The sequence below is a fragment of the Varanus komodoensis genome, unplaced genomic scaffold, assembly GCF_004798865.1.
Source record: "Varanus komodoensis strain SLA01 unplaced genomic scaffold, ASM479886v1 scaffold5, whole genome shotgun sequence".
NCBI classification, from domain to species: Eukaryota; Metazoa; Chordata; class Lepidosauria; order Squamata; family Varanidae; genus Varanus; species Varanus komodoensis.
Window position 1 is genome coordinate 39,176,658 of NW_025336087.1, and position 27,150 is coordinate 39,203,807.

The 27,150-nt window shown below is 40.4% G+C and overlaps 1 protein-coding gene across 7 annotated transcripts in view; it reads left to right on the plus strand.

Moving 5' to 3' along the window:
• Positions 1-417: 417 nt before the first annotated feature.
• The window catches only part of SEMA4D (semaphorin 4D), a 124,557-nt gene continuing 97,824 nt past the window's right edge, over positions 418-27,150 (plus strand). For 3 of the 7 annotated variants that reach the window (XM_044446585.1, XM_044446584.1, XM_044446587.1), the window contains exons 1-2: positions 420-617; positions 21,576-21,615. The gene's annotated coding sequence lies outside the window, so the exon portion shown is untranslated. Of the gene's footprint in view, positions 618-707; positions 802-21,575; positions 21,616-27,150 lie in introns of those variants that run through there. The other 4 variants (XM_044446586.1, XM_044446589.1, XM_044446590.1 and 1 more) reach the window with 3 other exon arrangements.

Here is a 27,150-nt window from a genome sequence, read left to right on the forward strand (position 1 = left end):
CCGCATTTCTGCTTTCCGTCCGCGAAAAAGTAGTCAGACAGTGGCAGGCCAGCAGCACGTGGGTGGAAGCCTCCCTGTGCACAGAGGTCTGTGCAATCTGGGCTGCGGCGAGCGAATGCGGGAGCGGGGAGGGAACGCGTGTTCGTGCTTCCCCGGCCTTTCCCGGCTCGGACGCCAAGGTTTGCCTTTGGATTATAATAAAGGCCGTGTGAGGGGCGGGGGGCAGTGCCCAACCAAAACAAAGGCAGCCTTCTGATCATCCTCAGTGCTTTTTTCCGATTGAGCTCTCCGGCTTTTTGAATCTCCCCGCCCCCATTTAATCCCAGGGCATCCCCTCCCCCTGGAGCGGTCGGCCGGCTGAAGGGCAATCCCGCTGCTGCGCGCTGTTGCCTCGCTAGTTTGGCCTCCTCCTCTCCCTCGAGCAGCCGCCATACTGAGGACAACTCAAACTTATCGGGCACCAAATGCTCCTCCTGCTTTCGCCGCAACCGCCCTCCTTTCTGTTCCCATCAGTTGTTGCGCTGTTGGCAAGGCTCCAGCCCAACCTGCTCTTGGAAGAGGTGAGGAAGAACTGAAAAGCGAATAAATAAAGTACTTGGAGCGAAGCGGGAGAGCAGGTAAGAGCTTTTGCATGTAACATGATGCATGCTGCTGGTTGCATAGCCTCCCCGGTTCAGCCTGCTGCAGCGGGGGGCGGAGGGAGGAGGAGGAGGAGGAGGAGGCACACCAACGAGTAGTCTCCCTTCTTCTGCAGCTCCTTCAGTTCATTGAACGATCTTGGAAGCGGAGCGACGTTCCCAGGTTTGTGTTTGCAGAAATCCGAGTTCTTGGCTAGAGTAACGCGGGGAGGCGGTTGTTTTTGTGCCATGAGGGCGATGTTGGAATTTGAAGTGAGCTAGTTGAAAGCGGAGGGAGAGCCATGGACGGCGGAGGCTGGTGGATGTTGCAAATACCGTGTGTGCGTGTGCATGTGTTGAGAAATAGGTGTACCAGGCAAGCACTAGGATCGCTCGGTTGGAAGGAAAAATGCCCAAAAGATACTGCACAGGGCCTTGACAAAGCGGGTTTTCCAGAATTGTGGAGGGTTTGTCCTGCGGTATTCTCAGCCAGGTTATAGGGGGTTGTGTGGTCGCTTCAAAATCGCGGGGGATTATAAAGAAACCTGGAGTTATCACGGGTGTCTGTCGCCTCCAGAAAGTCCCCCACGGAGCAGCGGGTTGTTGGTTGTGACCGTCTGAAACTGGGTTCCTCCCTTTACCTTCCATATGGAAGGCTACGAGCGAGCGTTGAAACTGCACAAAACCTTTCCTCTTGTCTATGGCGATTGTATTTGTGGTGAGCAAAGGAGTCCAGGGTGTGTGTTACTTATTGCTTTGGGCTTCTTTAAAGATTGCAATTTTATTTCAGTGGCTGTTGCTTCCCACCCTTCACAGTTTCGCAGAAAGAGCTTGTGAAGTGGCCATTGCTTATAGAGTCCAAGATTTCTTCCTTTATAAGCGGTGTTAATATGTAGTTCACCTGCCTCAATCTCCAACAGTCTCCTACGTGTACACGCATTCACTCTTTCCCCGCCGCCCAGCTTATATTCTGGTCCCCTTTGTGTGCGGGTTTCAGTGGAAGAGATGGGTTCCCACTGTTGCTATGTCATGATTTAAGGGGCTGTGTCTGTCTTTCTGATCCTTCACATGCCTGTTGTTGGTCGTTTAAATGACCTCCTCCTTCCCTAGTGAGGATTTTTATAGGAGCTTCTTGTAATGATTGAGTAGCTGTGGAAAAAACCCAAGTGAAGGAGGGAGGGAAACAGCAATTCACCTACCAATGATATAAAATAAAATCTATTAAACCCAAAAGGAATGCAGACCTTTTCATTTCCAATTGTAGTGCAGTTTACAAAAGACTGTCTTGCACACCCAGTATTATTTTTATGGTTATCTTTGCGTCTTTCTGTCAGTGTGAGAAATGCTTGCCAAGAAGGTAGCATTTCCCAGCCTGGTTTGTGCTCTCCAAAAGTGTTAGCAGGCAACTCCCCTGAGTACCAACTGGGGATGGTGGGAGTTATGGTCCAATAGCTGGGTGGCATAGGTTAGGAAAGGCTGCACTAAAGTAATAAAAACTAGTCCATGGTTAAGGGCCTTTTCTTGACCCAGAATCTGTGGGTTTCCTCTGTGGAAAACAATGGTACACTGTATGTATTGTATAAACAAATCACTGCAGCATGACAGTTTGATGAGTTTCCTCTCCAAACCATGTTAGCTATTCCTCACAGTGTTACTTCCCCAAGGCAATAAAAGAGTGTTGCATTTTGTTCATTGAGAACAGATAGTACTTCCAGTAGTAGGAGTAGTAGGGCCCAGAGGTAGGTTAAGGCAAGGAAACTCTTTTGAGTCTGTATCTGCAGGTCAGGGATACAGTGTTTTGGAACATGCTTTTCAGTCTGAGATGATGAGTAGGACTGGACTGCACCTGTTGTAGCCAAGTGCCTGTCCTCAATTTGGTCCTCAGCTACTGACAGTATAAACATGTAAAAGAAATATAATTGATTTTTATTCAATTTCTTTGCTAAATCTAAAACTGCAAAGCATTTTTCTGGGATTATTTTAGGCCTTTAATTGTACATATATTCTTACCATTTCAACATGATCTTGTTATATTTTGGTTGATGTTAGTGGATTTTAAAACAAGACCTTTCCAAAGCAAAATGACATCAGGTACCTTGGGAAGTCTTCATTTTCTCCTAACTCATTATAATTGGAAGGCTTCAACACTGTCTTGGCATTATTTGGAAGCGTGATCTGAAGATGCTGGAGTGCTTTCATGTTGAGGCTTTGTACTTGCCAAAGGGTGTGTTCAAAACAGGGTAATATTGCACAATGTTTTAGCCTGCAGTAAAAAGAGTGCCTGATAAAATGGCTTTATCATGTAGTTGATACTGTAGTGTAAACATTACCTGGCCATGGAATGGGTGGGAAGGTAAGAATGTTTCTAACAGGACTCAAAATGCATTGGCTGTGTTGGTCCTGGTACATAACAGGAGTGTCACACAGTTGAGGCTTCCTCCTTGGGAGCATTTTATTCCTTTTCCAAACGGGTGGAGAGCACCAAGTTGCAGAATGCTGCCATCATAAATAGTCTTATTCTCATTGACTGTATGGGTGGTACATCCTCCAGCGAAGCCACATTTAGAGGCAGAAGACTCAAGCAATTGTCTTTGGTGCTGGGCTTGGGCTGGATGCTGCCTCTTCATCTTCTGCAGTCAACAGCTGAGCAAACAGTACAAATACTTCACTTGTAAAGCTGGCAACACTGATCTGTGGAGCCAGTGTTGTCTTATTTATTTGGGTGGCAAATTTATGTCACTGTTTATTCAACAGATGGTGTGCATGTCAGTGATCGATCAGATCGACATGTACGCATGTGTCATACTATATGCCAGGGCTAAATTGTTCATGTGAATCAAAGCTTTGGAATAGTCTACAAGTACAATCAAAATGATGTCCAAAATTGAACAAATGGAGGGCATTTCCTTGCTTGCAATGTTCCTGGTCCACTGTCTCTCCTTCCTTGTTGCCTATGCCTATTTTTAATAATAAGGATATACTTTTGGGTGCTAGTCAACTAGACTAATCTTCAGTGAGCACCCTTTACCAGTATGGGCCCTTTTTCATATTTTGGCCTTCAGGTCCCATCATCCAAGACCATTGCCCATGATGGGAATTGTAGTACAAAACATCTGGAGGAATCTTTAGAGTCATAGAATATTAGAGTTGGAAGGGCCCAGAAGACCATCTTCTGCTGTTGCAGGACACTGAGTTACACCATTCCATTCAGATGATTGTCTGGACACTCCAGTGTGGGGGAGCCTACTGCTTCCTCTGGTAAGAGGAACATTGTCATGTTGCTCTGACAGTGAGGAAATTCATCCTGATGTCTAGTCTAAATCTGGTTTCTTTTAACTTAAGTTCTTTATTTGGTGTCCTGCACTCTGGAATGACAGAAGGGTCTTGACCTTCCTCTTTGTGACAGCCTTTGAGGTACTTGTAGAGTGCTATCATATCCTCCCTAACTTTTCTCTTCTTGAGGCTGAACATGCCTAGTTCTCAATCCTTCCTCTTAGGGCTTTGCCTCCAGCCCCTGGAGACAAAACATCCCTGAAAGGTTCTATTCCTGATCTTTCAGGCAAGCTATGTTGATCAAGTTCCTTGCCTTTCCTGCTGGGATTGAATTGCCTGATTAAATAAAATGAATGAATAAACTAATTCTAGAACTCCGGGTAACTTCCAGACAGTCCAGTTCTGCAGTTAAATATTCACTTCTAGAGGCATATCGACTCATACTCTGTCTGAATTCAGCTCCCCTCATTCCTAACCGGAGTGGATTTGATTCAGATCAAATTGATTTAAATCACTAGTCAGTAAGATTAGATTTAAATAATGGTTTTCTTGATAATTAGCATGCATGCCTTCCTGCCTTTCCCATAGGTTGAGGAACTTAATTAAAATATTCCCAAGCTGTCTCTTTTACCTCTTGCTGCCATTATAGGTCTCCTCCTCCAGGGAAATAATAAACCTCAGGCTATATGCAAAAAGATCAAAATTCTTGTGGAGTATTCTACTCAAAAGGTTTCATTTTCATTTTTACTGTTTCATTTTCATTTTTACCCTCACTCACACTTAACTTCTTGTATAGATCTACTCCCAACAATCTTTTTCTGTTCATTGAATTTTTTAAACTTAGCACTTAAGAGGTAAGGGGGTGATTCTGTGTACATAGATTTGCACAGGAACAATGGGATTATGATCTTTTTCTCAAGTCTGTATGTTTATTTTATAACATTTTTGCTGTGACAAAGAGGCATGTGATCTCTGTAGACACAAATTCACAGTTTTGAGAACTGTAAAACCAAGCATCTGTGATAATATCTTCTGTGCAGAAGAAATGCCCAATAATCTTACAGAAACCACTGGAGGAGCATGACATTGTGAATGGATTAATGGAATTTATTTACTAAAATTTTTAAACACCACATGAATATACAGCCCTATGCTCTGTAATTAAAGACTAATCCTTAATTTATGCCAAATAACCTTTGGACTGTGATGCATCTTAAACAGAACATTATATTTAGCTAGATTTTTCCTCAAAAATAATTTTATGTAAAGAATTGAATTTAATGTAAAACATCCAATTTAAAATGTGAAAGATCCACTTTTGATTATTTTTTTAAAAAGTCATTGATTTTTATCCACCCTGCTCCTAACCAGGATGGAATGCTGGGAGTTGTAGTCCAAAATTTCCAGAGGGTGCTATCATTCACCATGCTGGTGTATTTTAAACAGGAACACTCTGTAGTTGATCAAATGTTGGCATTGTTAACTTGATCAGTCTCCCCCCTCACCCAGCTCCGTTCAGCAGTTACTGTTTGGTTCCAGTTGCAACTTGGTCATGTAGCTCTGCCAGTGCACAGCTGGTTCTGTTGTTGCAGAGATGATCTGAATGAATTAGCCTTCAGACGTTTTCCAGGATAACTGGGATAGCTTAATACTGTAAGAGGAATTCAGGAAGGCACATGTTGTACTACATTCCATTCTAAGAAAATTAAATACTGAAAGTGGCCATTCTTCCATTGTATGACTACAGACTATGTCTTATTTCCAGATAACATTCTCTGCAGCACAAAAGGTGTTGCAATGTTGCATCTTCTTTTATTATTTTCCTAGAACATTGTATTCCGTTCTTTAGTCATTCCCTGTGCGTTCTAGCACTGTACTTTGGCACTATCAGTAGAACCCTCCTTCCCTCATATTTTAAATAGTACTAGGTCTATAGGTAACAAAGCAAGCATTAAAGTGAACTATGTAATTCAGTTGAAAAGGAGGTTAAATAAACTCAGCACTACAAATGTTCACAGATTGTCTATGAATAAAGAACAAAAGCTGTCTTCCTTTGTGGTCCCATTTCAAGATGCAACGTCTAATTTTCTTTGTCTCTCTCCACTTTGTATCACAGCCAATGCAGTGTTATCAAGTAAGCATCCTACACAGTTATCCATTTAATTAGCGGTTATTTGTAACTGAGCCAAGTCCAGGGTATTTTGAAAGGGGAGTATTAAAGTCTTTAACCTGTTGATTAGTATCTGTACCTATACAACAGAGCAAGGATGTAATATTTGAAATGTTACATTTATTAATAGGTATTAATTTGCATGCATTGAAAGCAAGAGACTGATGGCTTGGTGCTTATTTGTGGAAAGAATATGCTGTTCAGGGCATCTTGACAGAGTTTGGTGGCTTCAAACCACAGACAGCTGTGTTTCACATGGAAAAGCAGATGTGAGTACATAGATATTTTGCAGTCTTCCTGATGCCGCTGTTTGAAGTAAAATGTAGCTGTGTTTTCCAGATGCCCATGCTGTGCTTCTGATTATAAAAAGGAAATATTTAACATGTTCACAAGCATGTCATTAGGAAAGTTGAATTGTCCAGTCCTCCTTAGAAATATGAGAGCTATGACCAGGATGTGGCAGCAGGCTCCAAATTAGGTTGGAGAGAAGGAGAGCATTCAGGTGACAGCTGCAGGCTTCTGCCTGTCAATGCCTTTGTATGACTTCAGTAAGATTTTGTTAGCTTATTTGATAGATTTTTGGGCTGCATTACTGTGGGATTCTATCTGAAGCAGCCTGTCAGGGTCTGGGGCATAGGCAGCAAGATGCCAGAGAGAGGGCTGGGAGCCAGGCAATGCAGACAAGATGTTGTAAGTCCAAACACAAGTCCAGTAACAACTCCCAAGTTGCAATTCCAGACAGACCAAGGTCAAACCAGTGGTGGGGCATGGAACGAAGTGAAATCTGGTAGATGAGAACTTAGAACAGGGCAAATGTTAGGAACTGGGAAGATAACACAACAGGAAACTGTTACCTGGGAGCAGGATGACGATGGTCCAGGAATAGCAAGGTGTAGCAGGCTAGGTCAGCAAGCAGGGTGAGGTAAGAGCAGGGTTAGACAAAGATCCACAGGTAGGGTAAGGCAGAAAGCACTGCAGCATACCAAGGGACCTTCATTGCTGAAGCAAAGACTGCAGGCAGGGCCCTGTTCTTAAATGGCTCATCTGCCAAGTCTCCCAGCTAGTGCTTGTTAAGAGTCAGAGCACCCCAGTGAAGCAGGGCCCCAGTTCTGTGCTTACTGCTGCAGAGTCATTCAGTTCCTGATACAGCCACATGATAAATATGGCTATGGTGGTTGTTTCATGCATACTTACTTGGGTGTAAGACCCATTATAATTGGAAGACCTTAGTTTTCATAAACATGTTTTAGAATTGTGCAGCATGGCTGTAATCCTAAGTATGCTTATTAAGAAGCAAGTCCCATGGACTTGACTTCTGGATAAACAGGCTTGAGATTATTTTCCAAGTTGAACAGTACTTGGACATTCAGTAAGGACTGTTCTGGATATTTTCTGTCTTCATGGAAATTACAAAATATTTAGTTCACTGAGAATTTGTATAAATGCATTTGTATGTTCCAGGAAATGGTCTGTAGGTGTACGAGTGCCAACCCCAAGAGAGGCTTGGAGGGTAGCAGCTAGGGGAAGGTCCTTCTCTGTGGAGGCCCCATCATTGAAATAAGGTTCCTGCTGCGGCCACCTGGGGCCATATTTGCTATCTTTTTGGCGCCAGATTAAGACAGACCTCTTTGCGGAGGCCTAATGGGTTTATCCAGGTGCCTTTTTCCATTCTTCTTGCTGAGGTCTTTTTATTGCCATTTTATTGTATTTTAATTTGCTATTTTAAATTAATTTTTAAATTAATAGCAAATATTTTAGTTTGCTATTTTAAATTAATTTTAAACTTTAGAAATGTTTTTAAAGTACTGTATTGTTCTTATATCTCATTGTGAATTGCCTGGAGACCTTTGGCCTACAGATAGTATTGAAATAAATAAATGAGAATGTTTGTCTGGAAGTTAATAATATTTGGATGGATGAATCCTGTCCCTTGGGTTTTATGATGGAAGATGGGTGAAATAAATATATTCCAAGTTTACATAAAGGAAGATAGAGGTTCAAATCTTGCCTTCGCTTAACTCTTGCACAGTGGGTTTGATATTCTCTTCTGCAGTTGTGGAAGTAGAAGAGCAATCAATACATAGTGCAGATCAGATCTTAACCTGTCTCCCTTGTGTGTAATTTAAGATGTGGAGGGAGTGAAGGGAGGGAGGGAGAGAATGAGTTGCTGAAATAATAATGGACATGAGTGCAGGGATTTGAAAGGCCTTTGACAGATTTATATTTGTGCTCTTTCTGTCTGTTTCTCTGGAATAGAAGTTGAGAAACAGAATAAGGTCTGAACAACTATATTTTGGGGGAATTTTAGTCTGCTCAGAGATCATTTTATCCCCTGCCATCCCAAGACCTCAATAAAGGATGGGGTTGAAATGCTTTAAACAAACAAACAAACAAATAAACAAACAAAAATATTTTGATCAATCGTTTTGCCAGTAGATTCAATTTAAAATTTATATTTCATTGTTTTATCATGTGTGTGATATTCTGTTATCATGCAGTTCAGGCTAAAATAATAATTTAGAACATACAGGCAGGCCCTGAATTACAAATGAGTTCTATTCCTGAAAAAACAGAAATTTGTCTTTAAGTAGAATTAGTATGTCAGTCATATCATATATTGTTGGCACTCCATTCATGGGGGTTAGGGGTGCAGGACCCCTGTGAAAGTAGAAAAAAGACAAATATCTCTTACCTCCCACCCCAAACACCCAGTGCCTCTGCTTTGGAGCAAGGAAATGCCAGAGTGATTTCCCTGTCTGGATAAGTGGGGGCAGGACGGCATGCTTTGGGGGCCTCCCTCTCTCCCCTTTCACTTTTCTGCAGTAATTTTCAAAAATTTTAATAGGCTTTATGGCAGCTCATTTGTAACTATGGATTGTTTGTAACTCAGATGTTTGTAACTTTTGGGGACTGCATGTAGCGAGATGCCAGCAAATGGGCGTATGTCTTGAGATGTGGCTCAGAAATCCGCAACCTTTTTGGACCCATGGGCACCTTGAATAAACTGCTGTAGGCATCACTACAAAATGGTTCCCAGGAAGATGAAGCTAGTCATAATCAATGCTGTGCAAGTCTGACTATTTAAAAGAATTGTGGGAGAGAAAATAGTGAGACTAGTAGACTGGGAGGGAGGGGGAAATTGCAAGGTAGAGGGCAAGAAAGAGCAAAACTAGAAGCTTGGATGGTGGAGAAACTGTGAGGTAAAGTGGTAGGGGGAGAAATAGTGGAGCTAGGGGATGGAAATAGAGGGAAATAGCAAGGAAAGGGATTGTATGGATAGAAGTGGCAAGACTAGATGCTGGAGTGATAAAGAAGATCAAAGGGAAAGGGCATGGGTGGATGGAGGAAGATTGGGTGGGGCCAAGAAGCAGCTTTTTTCTTCATGTCCTTGGGAAAGGAGCAGGTTTAGCAACAAGCAGGAGAACCTGCCCCCTTTAGCGTTTTAAAAGAGTTTTATTAGCAATACTTTTCTTTGAAGGGGCGAGGGAGCAGAGAGTTTTGTGGATGCTGGTGAAGTTGCATGCAGGTGCCAACTTGGGGACCCCTGCCTTAGCTGAGAGTAGGCCCCAGCTGGCCCTGCCCCACCTCCTCGAGCTTCTTGCTTCCATCATTACTCAGTTTCATGGAACCCCTGAGTTTATTCACTGCTCATCCAACTCTCTCTTCATTGTTCTCTTGGTCTAGTTCAACGGTCGGCTGGTTCTGTGATCCCATGTATAAGATGTCTGACATCTTAAAGCCTTGGATAATGTATCCCAACTTTTAACAGTTCACACTATTTACACATAATACTAAGTCAAGAATGGTCGAACAAGCCAGAGTCAGTCTTATAGATGTGCAACGTAAACTTCCTTGTTGAGCCCATTTCTGGTCTATTTGCCTTCTTGATTATTCTGCAGATATGGTAGAGGACAAGCTGAGAGTTGTTTTGGGAGGTGTGTGTGTTTTGTTGTGGGTTGTGTGTACTGGGGAAATGTGGTGTGAGAGTTTTGGTTGAATCCATATGTGGCCTCCCCTGCTGAACATTACTAGGGAGAATGAGGAGGAAGGATGAAAAGAAATCAAGTGAGAATGGTTCAACCGAAAGAGTGGTGCTTTTCTAGCTGATCTTTTCTCCTAACTCTGGATTTGCAAGAGGCTTGGGCAGGACTCAGTAACACATCAGGAATTTGCTGAAGTTCTGAGTTTAGACTTAACACCAAATCACAGTTAAGTAGGCCAGGATTTGCAAACCTGGTTCAAAAGGTGGTTTCAAATTGGGCTTTGTTATCAAAAGGTAAACCATGATCTTTGGCCTGGTATGGGTTCAGACAAATAATAATTGAGCTAAACTAGGGTTAGGCAACCTGGTGCCCGTCAAGTGTTTTGGATTATACATGCTCACTGGATCAGACCAGCCTGGTCCATGGTAAAGATTTATGAGAGGTGAAACCCAACATATTTGGCATGCACCAGATTACCTAACCGAGGCTGAATAAATCCTGGTTTACTGTTACGCGCAAACCAGGCCAGTACAGTGGTACCTTGGCTCACGAACTTAATCCGTTCCAGGACTCTGGTCATGACCCAAAATAGTCGTGAGCCAAGTTAAATTTCCCCATAAGGTTCAATGTAGATAAGGTTAATCTGTTCTGTAACTATTTTTTAAATCAGAAGAACGTGAAGCAAAGTGACAAAGAACAACAAAGATCGCGGCCATCTCCCCACCCCCCACCCCGAGCACAAGCGCAGCCATCTCCCCGCCTCCCCCAGCACAACCACGATTGCACCTGTCATCCCAGCGCGCTGGTGGGGGAGAGACAGCATGATCGCAGGCACGCTAGGGGAGGGAGAGACGGGCGCAGTCGTGCTGGGTGGGGAGAGATGGGTACAATCGCACCCATCTTTCCTGCAGGAGCACAACCACGATCTCAGCCATCTCCCTCCCGCCCCCAGCATGATTGTGGCCATCTCCCCACTCGGGGGGGGGGGAGGTGGCTGTGATCATGTTCGCCACCCAATGTGGAGTTCACGACCTGAGTTAAAATGTTTATGAAATTTTTGTTCGTGACCTGATGCATTCATGAGCCAAGGTACCGCTGTAGGTCTGTTCCTTGTTGTTTCTCAGGAACACAAGTTCTGTTTTATCACCAAAAAGCCTGCAACCTAGCTTTTTCTAGTGATATCCTAACAACCCTCACTCACGCCACTGGTACAAGAGGAAACCCCAGCTTCACATTCATTTCCCCAAGGCCGTGTCTTGTGCCACCAGTGGTCATGGTATCGACAGTGTTGCCAGCACCCATAATCTACAATCATTGCTGCTTCAGTGGTGGCAGCTGTGGGGCGAAACAATCTTTTGTCAAGCACCCATTTGTCCAGTGGTTTGTTTTAATCTGCACCAGTTGTTTTTGGAGCAGCAGTCTCTTTAAATCTCTGTATTGGAATCAGTGGAAATTAGAGTGTCAAAATGCCGTAGGTGTCATTATTCTAGTGAACACTTTTTGTTGCTGAGTTCAGCTTGTGCATTCAGAGAAATGTATAGAAACATAAACTTCAAGTTGGCTGTCTAGTCCAGCCCATGGCTTAATGACAGTAAAACAGAGCAAGGAGATCCCCAACAGATGGCTGGGAAAGTCCGTTCTTACAAGTTGTGACTATGCAGTCTAGATTTTCACTTTTCCGCTCAGGGAGGGCTTTCCATTGCAAAAGTCCAAATTTTCAAGGCAGTTAAAATACCCTTTAAATGCTTCCCCAGCTATGCCTCTCAAAGTTTCCCTTCTGCAAGAGAAGAAAACAATCAGGGAAAAGAGTAAAAAATCCTGTATTTGCTGACCTTTGAGTCACTGGCAGTGCCTATACAAACAGAGATAAATATGTTAACTTGTAGAGATTAACTTTTTATTTTGAAAATGACAAAGATAATCTTCAGTATTTTGGCTAGCATTGCCAATATTTAGCTCTTCCATAATGCTAAATGCTCTTCCATTTAAAGTAGCATTAAGCATAAGCAGACCATGAGATAGTACTCTTGTGTTGATATCTGTGATCAGGTTTCTTCTAGAATTGGCTGTGTAGCTATTTTTGTCGAGCTCAGTTGGTAGTTACTATTCTGCCACATCCTGTCAGAGCTAAAATGCCAGGTGAGGACCTGTGCTATGGTTTCCTTTGTGTACATTGTTGAAAAGATGAAGGGTTATTGATGAAGTTGGAGGTTACACTTTGTAGTTCGTTCTTTAGATAAAAACTGGCATTTTAAAGTAGCTGATACCCTCCAGATATGTTTAACTACAACAGGAATTTAAACTCAGGAAGTGATTTGAATGTTTCTGTATGAGCTCTAATATACTTCAGGATGTCTGTTGTATTCACCCTTGGGGGGCTGGATACAGTTTCAGATCAGGAGTACAGAACCTCTTTGGTTAAAATCTAGTTGGTCCCCGGCTGAACTGACCCTCTCAAATTCTCCAGATAGGCCTCCCTCCTTTCCCTGACTGCTGATCATTCCTTTGTATGTCTCTCCCACTTCTCCTTTCAGCCAAGAGTCTGAAATTATTCCCTAAGACTTCATTACTGGCAGTAAAAGCTTTAAGCTGAAACATGCTGGCATTTTGTTCTTGGCCTGTTTGTTTGTTTGTTTATTATGAGCATTTATATCCTGTCCTTCCGTGGAAGTGCTCACATAATATAAATTTCTAAAATACAATATTAAAACTACAGTTATTAAAACATTTTAAATTGAACATATGAGCTAAGAAAAAAAAGGAAACCAAAACAGAAAGTGTGACTGTGAAACAAATAGAGACAGAAAATCTTAAAACAGCTAAAACCCTTAATTGTTAAAATGATGGTTAAATAAAAAGGTCTTTATCTGGCACCAGAAGGAGTATAACATCGGCCCCAGGCAGACCTCTCTGGGGAGCGCATTCCATAGTGTGGGCGCCACTGTGGAGAAGGCTCTCCTCTGGGTGGGCACCCTCCGTACTTCCTTCAAGGAGGGTTCCCAAGGCAAGGCCTCCCCTGCCGATCTTAAGGGGCATGAGGGCATATAGGGAATGAGGCAATCCTTCAGATTTTGCCTTTGGCTTCTCCAGTCATTTGCAGTGTGGACCCCCAAGAGCTTCTTTGACCTTTCTTAGATTTACGTGTTTGTCTGTAGCTGAGTAAAGTGTATTTATGGCTTTTAAGTAATTGCAAGAAATATAAGAAAACACTCCTGTTCAAAGTATTTTGTAAGCATTCTTAGGATGAAAGTTGGAACATTGGTTATCTTAATGTTGTAATATGTTGGGGGGTTGTTTCTGATGTTTTGCTTTTTTAAAACATGAAATAATTTACGTGCATTACTTGGAAAAGTTTAGTTGCAGGTGACTCCCACTGGCTTGTGTAAGAAAAAGTATGGCCTGGAAAGGCCTCAGCTGTCTGCTATTTATGCCAGCCATGACTCTGGCTTCTTAATGCACAAAAATATGTTCATACCATGCACTGACATCTTGCAGTGCGAAGTAGACAACACATAAAAGGTAAGTGTTTTTAGGGATAATGGACCATTTTATGTGACACTGAGCACTACTTTTGGTTGTCCCAGATCAGCAGTGTTGTTCTTCAGTGTTTTCACATGTAAACATTCAAATAGTAGCCCTTCCCCTGTCTGTCTACCTTTCCAAAGATTCTCAAATGTAGGCCAAAGTCAGAAATCCCATTTAGTATCCATCTTTGTTACTTGAGGCTCAGGTGCCTCAGAGGCTTGGAGTGCCTGTTACTACTTTTGGCTGGTGGTCCAGCTGTGCCCCCATCTGGACAAGGATAGGGTTAGGATTACAGATAGCCTGGTTTCTATGATCTGGTAACCTCTAAATTGGATTATTGCAATGCTCTCTTTGTGGGTCTGCCCTTAAAGATGGTTCAGAAGTTACAGTTCATGCAGAATGTGGCAACCAGATTAATAACTGGGACCCACAGGTTGAAGCATGGCCTGCTGACATTGGTTGCCTGTATGCTTCCAGGCCCAGTTCAAATGCTGGTTTTAACTTATAAAGGCTTACACAGCTTGGGACTGCAATACTTGTCAGAGCACCTTTCCCTACTGCAAACTCCTGGGACATTACATTTAACCTCTCAGGCCTTTTTCCAAGTGTTAACTCCAAGGAAAGCTTGGAGGAGGGTGGCAGTGAGGGGGTGGGCTTTCTCTGCAGTGCCCGCCATCTATGGAACAGTCGCCTCACTGCAGTCTGCCTGGCACTGAATTTGTCAGCCTTTCAGCACCAGGTTAAGATGACCCTTTGTGCTGAGGCCTTGGAAGACGTACTTGGACACCAAGGGACTTGAAGGGATCACCCATCCCTGGTGTTTTTATCAAGTCACTCTTTGTTGCTGTTTGTTTTTAGCTGTTTTAAACTTTTAAATGTTTTCTGATTTTATCTTATTTTATTTTATGGATTGTTGTAAACTGCCCAGACAGCTTCAGCTAAGAGGCAGTATAGAAATGAAATAATAATCCTGCATCTTATTCCATAGTAAAACTGGCCTTAGACTAAGTTACTCCCCTAAGCCGGAGACTGAGCCAACTACAACTCCCCAGGATATGTGCAGGCTCTCCCCGGGTTACCAGAAAGTTCTGTTTCTGAGAAAACAGAAATTCATCTTTAAGTTGAATGTGTATGTAAGTCAAATCATGTAAAGTCAACCCTCAACATTTGCAGAACCCCTGTGAAAGTGCAAAAACTGCAGATACCTCTGCCACCCACCACCATGCCCAACTCACCAGTAGCTTTGCTCTGCAGCAAGGAAAAGTTGGCAAGGTCTCCCTGTCTGGATGGGCGGGTCAGGAAGGACTGCTTGGGAGTCCTTTCATTTCCTTTCTCTTTATAGTGATGATGATTTTCCACAGTAATTTTAAAAAATTAATAGGCTTTATGGCAGTTCATTCATGAGTACTGGTTGTTTGAAACTCAGATGTTCATAATTCGGGGTCTACATGTTTGAATGTAGGCACAGTATTCGTTCTTTGTACTGGTTCTATAGAGCCTTTATAAGGATATGCCAGTCATCAAGCCTTCCTCGTCCGTCCACCTCCTATTTTCAAGTGTAATCCCCCCCCACTGGTTTGAATGTCTAAGGTAGGCCAAAGGGAGTAGACTACTTTTAGCTTAAACTACCCAGGCATTAAGGGAAAAAAAGGTTTCCCTTAATGCAATTTTCTACTTTGTCTAAGACCACCTGTACTGTGGTACCTTTTGGTCACTTAATTTGAGTGGCAAACATTTACCTCATGTAGGAATGCTGGGTTGGCAACTTGATGGATCATGACAACATTTCTAGTCCCTTTCTGAGCAGTCTTCTCTATCTGCTTTGCTGAGTTTAAGATAATCTTGTCAAAAAGAATGAAACAGTTTTTTTCTTCTTATTTAACTTGCCATCTTTGTGCTGTGTCTAATGGTGGTCTTGCGCTAGCCTTCTGCCTCCATGTATGTTTTCACTGTTCAGGCTTCAGCACATTATATGTTGAGCCATGCAGCAAAATTCACATCTAACCCATATTCATGCTACTCAAATCATGTTTATTAAAGCTCAACTCAGGAGTAATCAGATAATATGCAGGATCAGTAATTGAGTGTAGAAATAGAAATGAAAGAAATAGAAATGAAAGAAATTGAGTGTAGAAATAGAAATGAAAGAAAAGGTAGGGTATGGAGGAAGTGGGCAATATGGGGAAGCAAGTCCCAGATCTTCAGACTGTAACCCAGAACAGAAACACGGAACCAGGCCTTCTGTAAACTGAGAAAGAACTGGTATACACCAGACTGGAAATTCTTCCTGTGGACAACTAATCAGTGTATGGTGTAAGGCTTCATTGGTTGCTGACAGAATCCTGTATGGCAAACGGAAGTGGTTACAAATGTAGAACCTAGGGGCCAAATCATTCAGTGCCCAGTTAAGATAGAAAATTTGCCAAACCCTTGAACTCAGTGTCTCCCCCCCGCCCCAAAGTCTGAGCTTGACTGTTGGGTGGACCTTTGGGAACGGCATGGGGCACAGCAGAAAGGTTGGGGGTTTTAGGTGAGCAGGCTTGGCAGCTTGCATGAGTAGAAGTGGACATGTTTTGCACTGTTGCAAATCCGCACTTGGATACAATTGCTTGCCTTGGTTTGCCTGAAACAGTTTACTCAGAGTTCACCTAAGACTTTTCCTCCATAGGATTGTGTGAAGCTCAAGTTGTTTTTTCAATTCCTGTTTTGTTTGCATCTCTATTCTTTGCCCACTTTTTCTCTGTGTCCCAAATACCTTTGTGGCACTTTAATCTGTAGGCTTGTAGAGCAGCTGCTTTTTGTTTTGTTTTGTTTTGTTTTGTTTTTAATCAGTCTGCTACCTCTGTAACCTAGTAAAGAAAAATCTGTGAGCAACCATGATTCCAGGTTTGCATTCCTTGACAATAATTAAAGCATCTCCAAGTTCATGACCCAGTAATAAACTGTGAGCACTTTTCCTGGATTCTTCATACTTAACAACCCATAGACAACCTATAGTTTTCATTTACAAGGAATTGGAACCCAGGATTCAGCAAATTGACACAATCATGGCTGTGGTCACTTTGACTTAGATTATAGGAGACAGGTAAACAGGATACTATATCCTGACAAAGGGAAAGTTTGTGATAAAAGAATTGGAGTAATCAAACTGGTGAAAATATAAAATATTTTCCAAAAAATTCTAAAAAAATCATTTCATCTGTGCATTTACAAACATAAACAAGAATATGATTCTGTGAATATATTGTAACCAATACCAAATGCGTGTCCACCAAACCAGTCTTGTTTAGTGATCTAATTACTAATGTATTAGTTTACATGCACGTATTTTCTCTAAATATTGTAATCCAAGCTTCTAACTCTCAGTTCTCTCTTAGGTAAATTTATAGCATTCCCATGAAATTAGACACAAAGTGGTAAACAATAACTGACCAAATGCTGAAAGTGCATTGCAGGCGATAATACTGAGAGACCAGAAAGGGTCTTAGACCACTACCAATGTGTAGTTTCCATGTAGGGAAGGCACTGTTATTGTCATATTTCTGGAAGAATGAGTGTTTTCAAAGGCTCACAGAAACTTTCCATGGTGAGAACTGGCACACTGTTGGCTGCTTTCCACCAGGGAAAGTTTCTTGTATACTCTTGGCAGCACTCTGATAAACTTTTACTAACTCCTTTATGTCAGTTTTTTATTGCATCAGTTTATGGGACATCTTGTCCAAGTGACAAGTCTCTAATGTTCAGTCTAAATTAATTCAAAGGCTTGTTGTGAGGATAAAAAGGGAGGGGAGAGAAGAACCATGTACACTGCCCTGAGCACCTTGGAAGAAGTAAAACAAGTTACCATAATTAAAGGTATAGTCATCCTAAATGTGCATCTAGCAAGCTTAACTTGCCATGCTGTCAAGAGTTGACTAGAACTGTATGAATCAGGTGGTAGCTCTGATAGCCTGCTTTTAAGGGTACAATGGCAGGGGTCTGGTGTGTTATTTTAAAAATTGTGTCTGTGTTTTAACAAGGAAATAATTGATTATCTTGAGAGTTTGTCTCTTTTTAAAAAGAAGAAAACTTACTCAAATACTTCTGTGTTTCACCAGATAATTAATGTTCTCATCTAAGTGTTCCTCTTAGTCTTGTTATATAACACTTTCTTATGTTAGAACATTCTACAGGAAACAGGAAATGGTAGTGGGGAGAGAACTTTCCAAAGGTAGTGAATGCCTTCTGTTCTTTGATTGCTAGCTTTATTAGATTTGCATCCCTCTGGCTTCATGGCTCTGTCCACTTCCATTTCTGGCTCGGCTGATATCATATGCAGTAGAATGCCAGTTATTTTGTACTATTTTATTGAAAAATGTTTTTGGAAGATTGTGAAACAAGCAGTTGCTGCGAGCACCTTATTTTGTACAAAGTGGTTTGGTTTGGTTTGATTTTACATACATGCAAGCCTGGAAAAAAGAAGGATAAAGGATCTGACTGAGATTGAATCACTTGCAGAAAAGAATATACAGTGTCTTGTGTTCTCCATTTCTATTTGGTCCTTCACTCTTTGAATGGAGCAGCTGCTGTCTCTCTCTTCCCACTTTCCAGGGGCCCCATCCCATCCAGCTTGGGTTCCTCCCTCTTTACCTCTCTCCACTGTTCCAGTGTTGTTTGAACTGTCCTTTCTTGTTCACTGTGGATTACTATAATACCCACTTCTGCTCATGAAGTTCTCAAGCTTAGTTCTAGGGATGTCTTTAAAAAATCCAATGTCCACATTGCTTCAGCTTTTGCTGATGCAGTGGTCCACTGGTGCCAGGAGTGGCAGCTTTTTCACAGCCGTCTTGATGACTGGCACCATCACCCTTTCTCTTGTGTTGACAAACCCACTTTCCTTGTATCTGAAATGTCACCGTGTGCCGGTGCTGGGAAGTTAGTGCTTAAGCTTGTGTTCTGTGGTTCATGTGTCAATAACTGAGCATAGAATTAAGATGTAGTAGAGGTCTCTCTCTCTCTCTCTCTCTCTCTCTCTCTCTCTCTCTCTCACTCACACACACACACACACACACACACACACACACACACTGAGTATAAGAGGAGAATGGAGGGGGGTGTTTTTGTTTGCTTCCTTTAATGTAACTAAGAGAACAGTGCTAATTAGAATTGAATTACTTATTTTCATGTTTTCAGTGCTGAACCTATAGTATGTCATTAATTCTACTTAAAGCTTTGTTATAGAGAGCCTCTGGACTTTGACCTTAATGCTCTGCTTAACTTTTTGGCAAGCAGACAAAATAGTTAAACCAAAAGCCTGAAATTCAAACACTCAAAATCCTGTTTCACTGATGAATATACTAGTGTGAGAGAGCTGAAAGAAAGAAGGGGAGGGTATTCAAGTGACTATACTTTTAGAAAAACAAGCTAAAATATATATGTAATATTTCCCACAGGAGCTTAGGTGGTTCCTTGGCATTTTATCCTCCCAACAATTCTATGAGGTAAGTTAGGCTAGGAGTGCATGTCTAGGCCAGTGTCACCCAAAAAACTTCATGACTGAATTGAGGATCTGAACCTTGGTCTTTCCGGTCGTGTTCTGACCTCTGTATTGCTCACTGAGGAGTGGTGTTGGCTGCTAATGACTGTGTGTTCATGTGTTTGGAGGCACCTGACTACTTCACTCAGCAGTAGTCAGGATAATAAATAAATTTTTTTAAAGGTAAATTGCCATCTTCACAGTGGCTTCCTTAGAATACTTGACATTATTTGACTGTGCTGGTCAGTATGCAGCATGGCACTTTTGTTTTGGCTAACTGCAAAATACAAATGGTGTTTATGATTGTACATTGTTGTACTTTAAACATGGGTACCCCAGCAAGTTATGGGATAGAGGGATCATTTTAAATCAGGAAATAGATATTGTATAGTATGACCTTGCTAACTGGAAATTTTATACACGCCTGTCAAGATTTGAGATAGCTAATGCTTTTCAGTCATGTCTCCTTGTCTGTCTTACATAGAGAAGCAACTTTCCTATCTCACACTGAATTGGCTCAGAAAATAAACATTGGTATTTTCACCAAGATTGAAGGCTGCAAAGTACACAGTAATGGGATTTGTTTTTCTCTACAAGATTCTTCAGTTCTGCCAACATATACTCAGTTCATTTCTGAGAGACTCATTTTTATAGCATGATGACAGCTTTTTCTGCTCTGTCATAAATTTATTAAAATATGTCTGAATACTTGCACAAAGTTAGCACATTAAAATGTCTTGCCTCAAACTAAACCATGCTATATGAAATTATTTATATATCTCAATTATTAAGTTTTGGGCTGATACTTTCACCATCTCATTTGTGGTAATTGTGTTTGTCGACATACTATCCTTGTCATGCACATTTTACTATTTGATTATGCTAATGAAACAACATCTCTACATCATCTGAATTTTATCATTCCAATATATTGCATTTATTTTTCCTATTTAGCAAAGCATTATGGCAGGAAAAAATTGTTATTTTATCCCATGGAAGAGCAAAGACTAGTAAAAGAGTTATGAGACATGTTTTTCTCCATATATGTATTTTTATAAATACTTAGTCATAGTTAGGGTTAGGGTATGACATTATTGAATGAGGTTCATCAGTTTTCCAAGATCTAGACAAGTTAATTAAAACAAACATTAAATGCATTTATATCAGTAAAGAGTTACTGTCCAGTACTGATGAAAGTTTATAATATTGCAAAATGAATTATGTTTAGTGTATTAAATGAACTTTGTTAAAAGAAAAAAAAAAAGCTGATAGCAAAACCATCAGAGAAATAATTTGAGGAGAATTTGATCCAGTATAGCCTTATCACTGACAACTTCATAATCATGCCAGTCTCTTAATCATCTCAGAATCATCTTTTCTTGTCAGAACAAATGTGGTGTTATATCATATCTGCATATTACTAACCAAATAGTGCTGATCTGATTTAACAATAGTTGCAGAATGTAAAATAGGAATCGAGTAATATCCTTTCACAGCAGATGGTGTTTGCCTCAACCTACTTAAAGCAGGCATACTGAGAAAATGGGTAACTATGGCTGTGAGCTGTCCTGGGATGCCGAGGCATGTGGTGACGGCATATAAAAGTTTTGAATGAATGAATGAATGAATGAATGAAACATGTTTTCAAACACTGCTTAAAAGGTAGGCTGATTGGTAATAACCACCATGCTGATTAACTGTGTCATGGAAAAAGATGGGGAGAATGTATGTGGGAAAGGTATGCCACAGAAATGGTAGTTTTTTAATACTTTTGTTGGTAGTTTTTAAATACTAGATTATGAGAATGTCGTTTGCAGTTGTATGTCATCCAGTTCCACAACCATGAATTAAGGAAAATTAATTAGTCATCCATAGTATAATAGTTTATTTACTCAAAACATTAGTTACATTAGCAGTCACATTCTGTTACATTAGTTACATTAGCATTCCCATTGTGTGTAATCTTATCTGCATGTCCTCTGTTGTCCAGCATCTTATATAAATTCCAGAATGCATGGGAACAATAAACTAACCAGACAGGAAACATAACTGAGATTTGCTGTGTAAGACTTTGTTTTCTCTTTAATTGTACTTGCATTTGTGTATATCAGCATAGATTTTGGCAATCCTTGGTTCCTATCTTAGAAAGGTGATCAGACCTATAAATTCAGTGTAGGATTTTATTTTGCATGTTGACCTCTTGTTTTCAGTCCTAGGATGAAAAGGACGATATGCATTCAGATATGCATTTATTTGAATTCTAAACACGTACTTCCATGTCACAGAGCTGGTGTGCATACCCAGGGGAAAAGGTGAAAGTGCTTACTATCACTCACCTTTCCTGCAAGTGATTAGGGACTGACATTGACTACTTCCAGTGGGAGTCCCAAGGAATCATTTTCAGCCAGAAAGCAAGTAATTGTGATATGGGGCCTAGAAGGAAAAAATGACAGAATGAAGACCAATTAAACCCTTTCTTTCCTTTCTTACAGGAATTCATTGAATCCTACCAAGTGTCTTCTGACCTACATGGTGAGTTGCTTGACGGTTACTTCTTTGTGCAAAGTTTAGACAACAGTTTTATGCACACTTGCTTTGTGCATTGAACTTAATGGATCTGACATCTGGTCACGCTATTAGGCTGTGGTACTAGACACACTGCCTCGGAAGATATGTGACATGAGCTCAGTGAGGCTTTCTTCCTAGGGCATGCTCTTCGGATTGGTAAAGCTTCATATATATAGGTCATTGTTTTCTTAACTTCAGTAATTCATTTAACTCATTAAAGTGATTTACCAGACTTCATATAATACTTTGAATTACACAGGCTTATTACCAGTGCCATTAAAATCACATTGTGTGTTTGCCCTTTCTCCCCAATATTGGATTTGTTTTGCTTTCAAGAAAGTAATATTGATCTCAAATCCAGTTTAGGCTGCATGGGATTTAAAATGCAGCAGTCTTTAGAATGCTGTCATTCTTTTTCTCTGCAGACTTTTCACTAGACAGCAAATCTCTTGCTGTTGCCTAGAATTAAGAAAGGCCTTCACTTCAAACTGTGTAAAGAATCTGTGTGAAGGAGACCATACCATTTCTTACTGTACAAGAAATTGAAAGCGTGTGTAATTCTGCTTGAGCAGAGACATTGCAAGAAGAGATTCCCCTTTTAGAGGAAACAGAACAGGCCTAGGAAACTGAAAAAAAAAATGCAAATCAAGGACATAAATTTAGGCCTGTGCACAAAAGTCCTAGTGTGACTTCTTCAAAAATTTTTTGATTTGCATTCTTGTGCATCTAAGCTGCATGAAAAAGATTTGGTTTGTAATTGTCTTAAGTCTGGAATTCTTCACACACTTAACTGGAAGTAATCTTTATTTGACACTATTTATTTCACTTATATACTGTCCCTTAGCCCAAAGGCACTCTGAGTGGCTTACGAAGTTAAAAAGCATATAAACAAGCAATAAAATCACTATATTTTGATGGAACAATGCAACCACATCAGCAGTGACAACAGCCTACAGTTTCAATAATCAAATTAGCACATGGCAATAATAATGAAAAGGAAACAATTTTAAAACTAACAATTATCTATTAAAATATCTGGAAAACAAAAAGGTTATCACCTGGTGCTGAAAAAAAAAAAAGTGACAGATGTACCACTTTGGAGAGCATGTTCCAGGGAAGGTGTGCCAATACTGAAAAAGCCCTTCTCCTGTTCTCCTTCCCCTTCTTTTTGGGAGTGTTCCCTGAGAAGGACCTCAAAGGATGATCTTCAGGCCTGAGTATGGACTTACGGGACAAGGTGTTTCTTCAGAAAATTGAAATGAAATGAAATTGAAATGAAAAATTAAAAAATCCCGCTTGGAAAAGGAATTGTATGTGAAGATTTCCTAGGGGTTTCTTTAAGCTACACTACGAATAGTGTAGACTAGCCTCAAATAGTCTTTGAATGCTACTTACTACACAAAACATATGCATACAGACAAATTTTAGGGCTGAAAACGGAGAGAGGGAAGCCAAAATCATCCCAATAAGGATACTCAGTAGTCACAGAACACTAAATGTTGAGGTGGGGAAATAATTTAGTCAGTCTATTTCTCACATTTTTAATATGGTCAATGCATTGCTTGTATGGATTAGATAATGGGTGGGACTTTTAAAATATACATGCATAGGATTCTGCAGTGAGGTAAATCATAAGAAATGTGCTTATAGAATTGTCATATGGAACAGTTGGGTTTAGATGTACTGACTTTTCAGTAACAGCATATTGACCTTAAACCTCCAGTACATTTTTAAAAACAATTATTTCCTCTGCAAGACAGGTAATGGATTCCCTTTCTCACGCTCTTTGTCTGTTAGCTTCTGTGTTAGGCAGGAAGTTCTTTGTCTCTTGAAATATAGACTAAGAATAAGATGCAATAAGGATATTTGCTGCCTAGACAACATCAAGTTAATGCCTATGCATGCTCTATATGTTCTGCTGAATTCTGTTGTGTGTTTGCATTTCCTTTCTACATCATATGTGTGCGCGCGCATGCGTGTGTGAATGAATGAATGAATACAAAACCGGGACATGTTCTTTCTCTGGCATCACATTTTGTGTTCCAGTGTTTTGTTTTGTTTTGTTTTGTTTTGTATTCTTGCTATTTGTTCACTGTTTGGTTTTGTTGAAAGTTTGTAAAAATAAAATATAACTGCATTTTTAAAAATCCCCCAAAAGGACCCATACCTGGTGTGCAGGCTCCTCTGAGGTGTATAGTTCTCCAAGATTACCTGGCCTACCACATTCTTCTCTGGTGTGGGTGGGTGAAGGAGTTTGGAAGTTTCCACTTACGCTTTCAATTAATAGCAGTTTAGCATGTTGGTCAAGCATATAGTTTTAATTATCATGTTTTTGTGGTTTTAAATATAATATGTGAATGTGTAAATATCTATAGCATTGAATGCATATGAAGTATGCATATTTGGAAATACATTATCTAACAATTATGCATAAGCTTCAAAAAAGTAGACTAGATATCTAAATAAGTATCCATTTGAAGGTACTCTCCCTGAGCCACCCATTCAAATGTTGAAAGTCTTAGAAGGTCCTTAGTCTACCGAGTTATGGAGATGGGAGTTTCTCTTTCCATATGCCAGTCTTTAAATAGTAAAAAGGAGGCAAATAATCCAGTTACACCCACTGTTTGTTGATTTCCATGAAGCAAGTAAATAATGTAACATTCAGTGATGTCCATGTGCTTTTAAAGTCTCTTGTAATATAAAATCTGTACTTTCTCATTTCTCAAAGAGAAGCAGTGACTGCAGGTTGACAATACCCATGTTTAAAAGAGGCATTAGCCGCATTGCACCACCACCAAATAGCCAAAATACACAAAAAAGAGATGTTGGTGTGTCCAGTAGATAAAAGTTTTGCTGAATAAGATGCAGCTAAGGTCCATTGCTATTTTACGTATAGCTGCCAAAACAGTGATCTACTGATTAGGCAGTGTGGGACAATCCAATTCCTTATTCCATTGCTGCTTAAAACTATTTATATCATATTTACACACTAATAACAAGATTTATAGAGATGGATTGTAGCTGGTTTTGCTTCACCAGCCTCAGTAAGCACTTTCTGGAATGACAGAGGCTCTGATGCTTTCAAAGCAGCTGGTCCACATCTAGATAGTAATGAGTGCTACATGTGCAGGTATTGCCATATAACCACTGCTAACAACAAGAATGCAACATGGCATCTCCCAGTAGATCCAAAATAAAAAAACAAGCAAGAAAACAAACCTCTAATCTGTCCATCTTCACTGCAAAAACATTTTCATAGCAGTTTTAGAGCTGGATTTCCCCATAAAGTCAAGTCAACATGAGAAAATGGATGCAAGTGTAATTTACATGACTTTAAACGTCATACAACATTGATTAATCTTTGTTATGGTTGAAACATGCCAGCTTCAGAACTGATGGTTTTAAACTGAGGTGTTTAAAAACAAATGACAGTTGAGATCCACTGGAATTTGGATGACACACAGCATGCTGCAATTAATAAAAAACAAATGAAAATTTCCAGATCCCCTCGTGGCTGTAAGGAGGGTGCAGCATGCGAGTACAAGGGCTCATTGTCATAACACTGAACTGGTCACGCAAGCACAAGGTCCAGACATGGCCAGTAAATGAAGAATGGTGTCAATGGAGCCACAATCAGTGTTTTGGGGATAATAGAGGCAGTATGTGGACTGGTGGGATAAATACACGAGGGGCAGGATGACCGTATTTTAGAGATGTGTGTAACCAAATCTGGAAAAATAATGTGGAGGCCATAATGAAGGAGTAATTTCTCTATAACAGAACTTTTGCACATGCTAAGGCAAGACTTTAAAACAAAACCCAACATTTATAGACTGTTGTTGTTTTATGTTCCAGTCCTGTGTTAGGCTGAAAATTTTTTCTTATTAAAACCAAATTGTCTAGGTACTAAGCTTTGAGTTATTACAGGCTTTCATCTAGTTGGTCTGTGGGAAGTGTTTGTACAAGTTTATCCTTTGGCTCATGCAGTGCTTGCAGATATATACTGAGTAAGAAGGAAATGTCTGTCTATTTTTAAATGTGTTAATTTTAGTATATCTTGGTTTATATGTGCGCTGTGGGAACATATCAGCAGCAGGCTTCATCTGATGTAGTTTTGCCACTAAAAACACAAGTAGAGCTACTTATAAGAATAAAATGTAATTATTTGTTTTGGGAGTGGAGAGATGGGGTATCCTGATGAATGAATCGTGCAAAAATAATATCTGGGTTTCTGCACCATTTTGCTGTTTCTGGAAGCACTTGACAGCACATCTTGGGATAGCAGGAATGAAGATTTCAAGTATAATCTATATCTGCATTATAGCATTGTTCCTGGTTAACTCTGGGACTTCCAATATGGTGCCCATGAGCACCAGTGTACCAACAGATATGTCTGTTGGTGTCCACTGGGTTGTCTGCTCTCCATCTTTCTGCTTGATTTTATTTCTTTTTAAAACAAGATTTAAAAAAAGGAACATCCATTTTATGAATGGGCAACGTCCCTAGAGCAGCCATTATGTGGGAGTACCCACAGCATTCTGTCAAAATTCCAAATTTACTTACTGATCCAAAAAGGTAGGGGACCTCTGTATAACTGCATTTGTTAAATGAACCGTTTTTGGTCCTTTCTGCAATCTAAGGTTGCTATCTTATTTCCTTAAGGTTCCTGAGATGCAGAACTTTTCTTAAAGATTCAGTGTTGGGTAAGGCTTCATTGATTGAAGTTCTGCCTCTGGAGAGCCTCAGCCCTTTGTATCTTAGCATAGTAAAAAGTAAAGGTAAACAAGACATTTAAAGTGTACTCCTTTCAGAATGTCTACTAGTTTGGGTAAGTGGTTGGTAAATAGTTTTCATATAGATAGTCTTTAGTATACATGTACAGAGAGGAAGAGGTGCAAAACATGTGACTACATCTTAATTTGCCTTGCTTCAACCATTGTATATTTCCTGGGGTAGCCCTTGTAACTAAGAGAACAGAGGTAGCTCCAAACTCCCATGGACAGACGTAATAGACGCAAGGTGTATTAGAATCAGGGTGATAAAAACAGTGGAGTGTTTCACTTGAAAACAGATTTTTAATGTAAATATATCATATTTTGCTTTAAAACCTTAGTTTAAAAATAAATATTAAATTCTGCACATCTCTTACAATCCATTGATTTTAAATCAGTCTCCAGGCTCTCTACCATTAACACATTTGGACTTTTCTTTGAGTACTTGACACATGCTGAGAATGCAAAAAGAAACCCCCTGAAGAGTTCACCTCTCTCTTCCCTCCCTGCCCCCACAGCTCTGAGACACACAGAGACAGGTTGGAGAGAGAAAAATGAGAGCATTTCTCTAGGATTGTGAATGTATCCAGATGCAATCCACATGCCAACTCAACTAGAATACTTGGTTTGTCGATGGACTAAATTTGATAAGGCTTAACTAATATGGCTCTGATTTGTGTGATTGTGAGAGAAGAACACAAACCTGTTCATTTGTCCAGTTTGTAGT